Below are 8,196 nucleotides of genomic sequence, written 5' to 3'. Positions count from 1 at the left end.
CATCCCCACCCCTCCAAACACTCGGACAACGCCGGGTACCCCCCCCGCTTTAGTTCTAACGTTCGTTTTTCTGTTTTCTTTTTTTACTTCGCTTATTCTTTTTTTTGGTTTGTATTTTTCAGATTTTTTAACGTTCGTTTTTCTGTTTTCTTTTTTGTTTTTGTTTTTTCGATTTTTACATTTAACATCGTTAGTTTGCCTTACGTTAGTTTTTTTGTGTTTTATTCTTATGTTTTGATTACCCCCACCCACACCACCTGGATACCCCCCACGTTCGTTCTTAGGTTTTCATTAACACCCCCACCCCCGCCAGACCACACACACCTCCAAACACCCGGGCAACGCCGCGTATCCCCGCTAGTATATATATATGCAATGCAACGGATTTTCGCGACATCTTGGACAACAAATATCGAAGAATTGGCCCAAAACATTAATTTCTTTATCCTTAACTGGCCAGTTATGTACAGAGAGGGGTAGCAAAAAAATAGCTTATACGTATGCGCAAATGACGTCGGAACTTTAATTAGTCTAATTATTAAAAAAAAAAAACGACCTACTTTCGTCGACGTCCTCTTCGTTCAGTTGATAAAAGCGCAAAAGGTTGTAACTCCGATGTGAAATTTCTTTTTTTTTTCGATTTTTAAAGTTTGAATATTGACACAGGGTTATTTATGCCAGTTTTTCTCGTTCACTGTTTTTTTTTATTTTCAGATTTTTTAAGAGATTCTAACATCGTTCGTTTTGCATCACGTTCGGTTTTTTCTTTTAATCTTTTCCATCACGTTGTTTTTAATTTTTCCATCACGTTTTTATATTTATTTTTTCCATCACTTTTTTTTTTTTTCTATCACGTTTTTTTTATTTTTTCCAGCACGTTTTTTTTTTTTTTTCATCACGTTTTTTTTTCCCATCACGTTTTTTTAATTTTTTCCATCACGTTTTTTTTATTTTTTCCATCACGTTTTTTTTTATCACGTTTTTTTTTTCCATCACGTTTTTTTTTTATTTTTTCCATCACGTTTTTTTTCCATCACGTTTTATTTTTAATTTTTCCATCACGGATTTTATAATTTTTTCCATCATCTTTTTTTTTTAATTTTTTCCATCACGTTTTTTTCTTTTTCCTTCACGTTTTTTTCCATCACGTTTTTTTTTAATTTTTTCCATCACGTTTTTTTTTTATTTTTTCCATCACGTTTTGTTTTTTAATTTTTACCATCACGTTTTTTTTTTAATTTTTTTCCATCACGTTTTTTTTTTATTTTTTCCATCACGTTTTGTTTTTAAATTTTTACCATCACGTTTTTTTTACATTTTTTCCATCACGTTTTTTTTTAATTTTTTCCCTTACGTTTTTATTTTGTTTTTGCATCACGTTTTTTTTTAAATTTTTCCATCACGCTATTTTTTAATTTTTTCCATCACGTTTTTTTTGCCATCACGTTTTTTTTCTGATTTTAAGAAATATTTATATTATTTGTTTGCATAATGTCCGTATTTCTGTATTTTTTCAGAGTTTTTTAAGAAGTTTAAACATTGTTTTATTTTATATAATATTTAAACAGGGTTATAACTTCGTTTATTCTTTCGTCTTGATTTACCCCTCCAACACACACACCTCTAAACATCCGGTCAACACCGGGTACCCCCGCTAATATGATATAATTCTAAATTGCAATGCTTGCATCGGCCAATTAAATTTAAATTACTTCACATTTATATACTATATAAGAAATGAAATATTTACTTTCTAACGAACATTCGTCAATATTTCTGCAGTTGCAAAGCAATTCATCTTTGATATTATGTTGTCTTAAGAAACCACCTTCATTAATCTCTTTGTCTGTTTTGCATTGTAAGAATTTATTATGGTACTTACGATGTGAGTAGTTATATGGAAATGTAACTTAACATTATATCTGTTTATAATTTTCCCCAGATTATTTAATTTTGAATATTTTTTACTATAATTTGCAGAAATTCATTCGGAAAATTATTCTGTATCTGTGTGCTTCATATATATATATATATATATATATATATATATATATATATATATATATATATATATATTACCTTGGTGCCTTTAGCTTGACTCGAAATTAAAATATATAGCTCTCCAGTCTTATACGTTACCCCCTGAGCCATGTCTATTCGGATATAAAAATTTTAAATTAACGCTGTTTTACCTATTAATTATATTTGCGCATGCGTGAAATAACATTTTAAGTCGACTTATGTCTGTCATATACTTTTCTCTTCTATTTTGCCCACTTTTTTGCTATTTTTACCGGTTAAAGATCAAATCTGATATGTTTTATATGTCAAAATCCATATATATCAGGTTTTAAGTCTGTAGAAAAAATTTACAGAAAAGTTTGCTAGAAATCATTTCCGGCACAGATAGACACACACACACGTGTATATATATATATATATATATATATATATATATATATATATATATATATATATATATATAGCCTTAAAAGGTTAACCTTTAAAACGATATGAACAAAACAAAAAATAAAAATATATTCGTTATAAAGTTATTTAATCAATAAATCAATTAATTCCCTGAAATTACTGAATTTGATTTGATTTCACATGGACACTATTTCGAGGGATTTTCGGAGAGTATATATATATAAGTAAATTCTTGGTACAGCTAAATGGAAGGAGAAATTTCAGAGGAAACATAATTTAATTTAAATACCAAAAAACAAAAAAAAACGGGCAGGTGAAATTATTAAAATTTCCTTAAGGCCTTATCGTCTGACCCTCTAAGAGAAAACGTCAGAATCATAAATTAAAAACTAAGAAACGAATGAGGAAAGAAGGGAATTTGGTTTCAGTTGGAAGACCAGTGAGAAAAAAAATCTCACTGTTCAGGTGGTTTTAAATCAATAAATATCTCCAACTGATGTTTTAAAATCTTTTGTCTACACAGGCTAGGTCGAGAGTTATTAATGACTAACGCCTCAATGATATTGAGATGATAGTTCGACAACTATCAATAATTTCCCCTACTCTTTATCTGTGCCTAAACCTAAACGTAGATTAGAGACTTTCTTAGAACTGCACACATGTGGAACCTTCTTCCGTTTGACTGCTTTCCAGCTGATTACAATATGGTTGTCTTCAAGTTCAACGGAAACAAATTCTTGATGAGCCATCCCTTAAGTAATTCACTTTACCAAATTTTCACTACCAACGATTACTGCGATATTTTCCCATTGACTGCGCACTCATTAACCCTCATCCTCGAGTGGCTTCTGAATCATGTATAAATAGTGACTCCTATATATATATATATAATTATTCCAGGTTAAAATGGATCCATAGATAAAAACGAGGTCGTTTGTCGTGCTTAATAAGAAAAAAGCAAAATGTATGTTTATTTAATTTCAAGTAAACATTATTTTGTTCATTTTAAGTACCCAATTAACTATGTTAATAATGCATTTGAAATTAAAGAAAAATCTATATATAAAATAAAATTGATAAAGATGCAAATAATCTTTCAGCAAATAAACTTTATTTGATAAAAGTTTTTAATCAACTTCGAACTCTAATCTTCGCTTCTTATATATATATATATATATATATATATACATATATATATATATATATATATATACATATATATATATATATATATATACAGGGTGCCCCCCAAAAAAAGCTAAATGGAGGCCATCTAGAATATATGCTGCAGAATGAAGAAAAAAAGGCAAAGACCCTAGTGTTTTGAAGCGATGTTTATGATATATGTTTATGAATGTATATAATAAACAAGTTATGACCAAATTTCATTTCATTCGGACAAAACACTAAGAAATGGGGCATAATTAGAGTTGAGGCCGGTTGTTTTTGGGACACCTTGTATATATATATATATATATATATATATATATATATATATATATATATATAATCATCAACATGCAGTGCTGTTTCACGTCTCATCAGTTCGGTTAGACAAGCAACTACCTCAAGCCAGGATTGCAACCTGACCAAACGATAGTCGGAGTCTCTAACCTTTGCCATATTTGGCTGCTGCTATATATATATATATATATATATATATATATATATATATATATATATATGTGTGTGTGTGTGTGTGTGTGTGTGTGTGTGTGTGTGTGTGTGTGTGTGTGTGTGTGTGTTAAATCTTCTATGATATAAATCTCAAACGCCTGTTAGTATGTGTGTGTATCGATCCGGGTTGAGACCAGTACCCTCTGAAAGATCCATCCATCGGCCGCATAATATGTGAGAATTAGAAAAAAACTGTCAATTATTTCGAAAAGTAACTGCGCATGTGTCAAACATCATTGGTTTTAATAGAAAAAATTTCCAAGGATGATTCGCAATCGTCTGTGTGGGCCAAAGGATAAGGCTGTCATCTCGTGAGCTTTAATTTTGACTTTCCCGTACACGTAATGGCGATCTTATTTTTTTTGGGGGGGGGGGTCATTTAAACAGTGTACTTATAAACTGGAGGCAAAATTTCCATTTAAAAGAAACAGCATGTTTTAATATTTAAACAAGGTTAAAAGATTTTTGTATTATTTATTTGATATTTTTTATCGGCCGTTTACTAATCATTTTTGTAACGGTTTCTATTTTATTTTAATTAAAACAAAAAATTCATGATTTCGAATTTTTATCAGAGGTTTAAGTAAATTGAAATTTTTTATTAAAAGGAAACCAAAATTCGGTGGACATGAACGAGCGTCACCCCCCTCTAATTAAAAAATAAATCATTATTTCGACATTTGAAAGGTGTTCACACTTTTTAGTTACAACATTATAGTACCTATTTACTATGCCTCCCCACGGGACAGAGTTAGACACCAGGGTCGTTTTTTAACGTGGAGAAGAGGTACAAAAATAAAAATTGTCTCAGTCGTGAAGGATTTCTCCTCCACCGAAAGAGAACAAGAAAATGAAGTGCAGCATCTGAAGAACAGATGGTATTTATTTGCTCCCCCACTGAGCAAATTAGGCACAAGGCCGTTTTTAATGTGAGGTAAAAACCAGCTCCCCTAAAAGTAGGCAAAAAGGGGGCACTCTGGTTACCAAAAATAATAATTGTCCCAGTATAGAGGGTTTCCCCTCCATTGACTGGTACAAATTATCTTAAGTGCACCATCTCTCGGAACAGATGGTATTTATTTGCTCCCCCACCGAGCAAATTAGGCACAGGGCCAATTTTTAATGTGAGGAGTGAAGGGAGGGGGAAGGGAAAAAGGGGACCAGCTCCCGAGAGGTGGGAAATGGGAGCTGGTTAAAGGTCAGGCATGTGGGGTTGCCCCCACATCTGGTCTTTGCTAGTCATAGCTAGTCATAGCTTGCAGTATCTGTCGGAACAGATACTACACTTTGATCTTGACCAAAAGGCCAAGAAGTAGATTACAACATTATAGTAAAGCGATTACTCATTGCACGAAAGGAATTATTGCCCTTTGTTTTTTTTTTGTTTTTTGTTTGTTTGTTTTTTTTTTTTGGTACGTGCGCACTTTTGGTACTGTGCTTAAATATTAACGTTAATATTTTAAAAGCCATTCTTAACATGGCTATGAGCGTATTTTGTAACTATTCTGTGCTTCCACCTAGCAATTTAATATTAAAAATATATCGTGAAACTTAAATCTTAAAAATAGCACGATATCCAAAGTGCATAAGCACTGCTTTTACTCCTATTTTTCTATTTTGCAAACACGGAAGTAAGTTTTTTCGGGTGTGTGAAAACAAATATCAGTTTTTGCAAAGTCATTAACGTCTCGCAATCTTAACGTACACTTCGAAGTCGTTATTTCGAAGGCCCGTAATGTCTTAAGGACGCCGTGGACCAGAGCGTTCCAGGTTCGAGCATGGCTACTGCGGGTAATCTTTTTTTTTTTTTTTTGATCGCACCGGTACTCGATGCTATTTTCATTTTTTTAGGGGATTGCTTATTTTTTTGCTTGTTTTTTTAACGCTCGCACATGTACTCAAACCATTGAAATATTTTTTAGGTCTGGGTTACTCAATAGCTGTACTATACCACCTCACCAAACCCGGGCAACGCTGGGTACCTCCGCTAGTGTATATATATATATATATATATATATATATATATATATATATATATATATATATATATATATATATATTGAAATGTGTATTTTGCGTTATTTACATAGTATATATATAGTATGAACCAACGTGCGAGATGGTTCGTTTTAGGCTTTTTTCTCATGAGGTCCCGATTTTGAATCTCGCTAGATTAAGCCACTCTGATGAGTCGTAAACGACGAAACACGTGTCAGTGGATAATTATATTTTAAAAACAATATATAGCATGAAATATATTTATCGCAAGGAAATTACAAGCAGGTGCATATTTAATTCTCGGAGAAATAATCCAATAGTTTTTTTTTTTTTTTTGCGATTGCTTTTAAATCTAAGTAGTGTTTATTCTACCTAGCAAATCATTTGGAATGTTTGTTTATTATCATTTGTCAGTCTATTTATTTCTATCAGTCAATTAGTGTCCATCCGTTTGTTATAGAAACTTTTCCCGTATCCAATTTTTAGCGGGTCAAATAACCAAACGTGATTTTACTTTGGCGCTTGAGCTAAAATAATGTTTGTTTTTTGTTTTTGTTTTTGTTTTTTTTTGTGTTAACTATCGATATTTTTATGTAAGAATGTTTATATTTTCTAGTTCAGTTTCTTTTTTGTTATTATTTGTCTCAAAATAAAAATTATTTTGCCGGCAGTAAGTTGATATTTAACTTTAAAAATGTAGCAAATTTTTGTCACATTTAACATGTTTTCATTTGTATTTCCGTCCCATCATTTAAATAGGCGCAAGTCCTGATCAATAATTTGGCTCTGGGCGACCGTCAGCATTCTTTTATATTAAATAGTACTTCTATAATGATGTACTAAATTTCTATTTTGTGTTAGCTATTTTCTATTTTTATTATAATAAACTGGTTTTATATTAAATGACTGGGTTGTTTGTTTTTTTAATTTATAATTATCGTAATTCAGTTTTTCATGTGTAAATATTGCAGCTTGCTAAATGATGTTTTTAGTTAATTATTTTGTAAAGTAAATTGTGGGCGAAGGTAAGGTTTTTCTCTTCGTTATTAATATCTTTTCTATTTATGTAATTACTATTTCTAGCTGAATTATTATTATTTCTCGTGAATGAATTAGTACTCTTATTGGTGTTTTAACATCTATTGTTCGTATTCTAATAAAATGTAAACTTAATAATCGCTTGTACAATATTATTATGTTGGTTTTTATTTAAATTTATATGTTCGATTATTATTAGAGAACAATAGACTATAGACGAGCGTAACGTTGTATGTAGGGTTGATCATTTGCTATTTCCGTGATGAGCGATGTATTGAATGGCGCAAACAGTAGAGCAATGGCTGAATCCTTACAAAATGATCGTCACTGTGTATTACAATTCGGCCAAAATGGAAAGATACATGTAATACTATTAAAGCAAATCTCTTTTAATTTAATAACTACAAAATCTGTTTAAAACAACTTGTTATTGTAGCCTACAAACAGGGAGACCCGACGTTGCCCGGGATTGAATGATTGTCAATGAATGTTTCGCACTCTCATATTTTTATTGTCAAAGAAATCGGTGAAATCGCCCATCTTTCTATCAAATCCTTTGATTGCCTGCTTTAGTGAGGGACCCATCGAGCTGAGCCGGGGGGAAGTTTTACATGCCTCCCCACAGTTACTTAGTTCACAATGCATAGTGGCCTACATTGGACTGTGGAGAATCTGCTGTTGATTTTATAAAATTATTTTATATATATATATATATAATTGCTAGAATGAAAGTTTAAAATGTGAAAGTCAAGTGTCATGTTCAGTTGTGTTTTAAACAGAAACATTTATTACACACGCGCTCCTGTTATATCAAAGAGCATTCTGTTAATGTTATATGCCTGGTATTACTGGTGGTGCGGTTATAATGACTTGGATTTAAATTTAAAATTAAAATGTCAAGTATTATTATACATTTTTGCTTTCAACAGAAATATTCGTTTCGAACGCGCTGTTGTCATATCAAAGAACCGATTGTTGATTTTATGTGTTAGTCTTTTCGGCTGGTATAGTAATAAAACTTCTCAAATGCATTTGTGATGTTAGGCTTTGCAA

General features: G+C 31.3%; 1 pseudogene; it reads right to left on the bottom strand.

Moving 5' to 3' along the window:
* Positions 1-5,260: 5,260 nt before the first annotated feature.
* On the bottom strand, positions 5,261-5,424 carry LOC145244178 (U2 spliceosomal RNA; annotated as a pseudogene).
* Between the last annotated feature and the right edge of the window lie 2,772 nt (positions 5,425-8,196).

Source organism: Euprymna scolopes, chromosome 22, assembly GCF_053919585.1.
Source record: "Euprymna scolopes isolate OS-2025 chromosome 22, ASM5391958v1, whole genome shotgun sequence".
NCBI classification, from domain to species: domain Eukaryota; kingdom Metazoa; phylum Mollusca; class Cephalopoda; order Sepiida; family Sepiolidae; genus Euprymna; species Euprymna scolopes.
The sequence above is the reverse complement of the archived record's forward strand: the minus strand, read 5'-3'. Positions and strand labels throughout refer to the sequence as shown.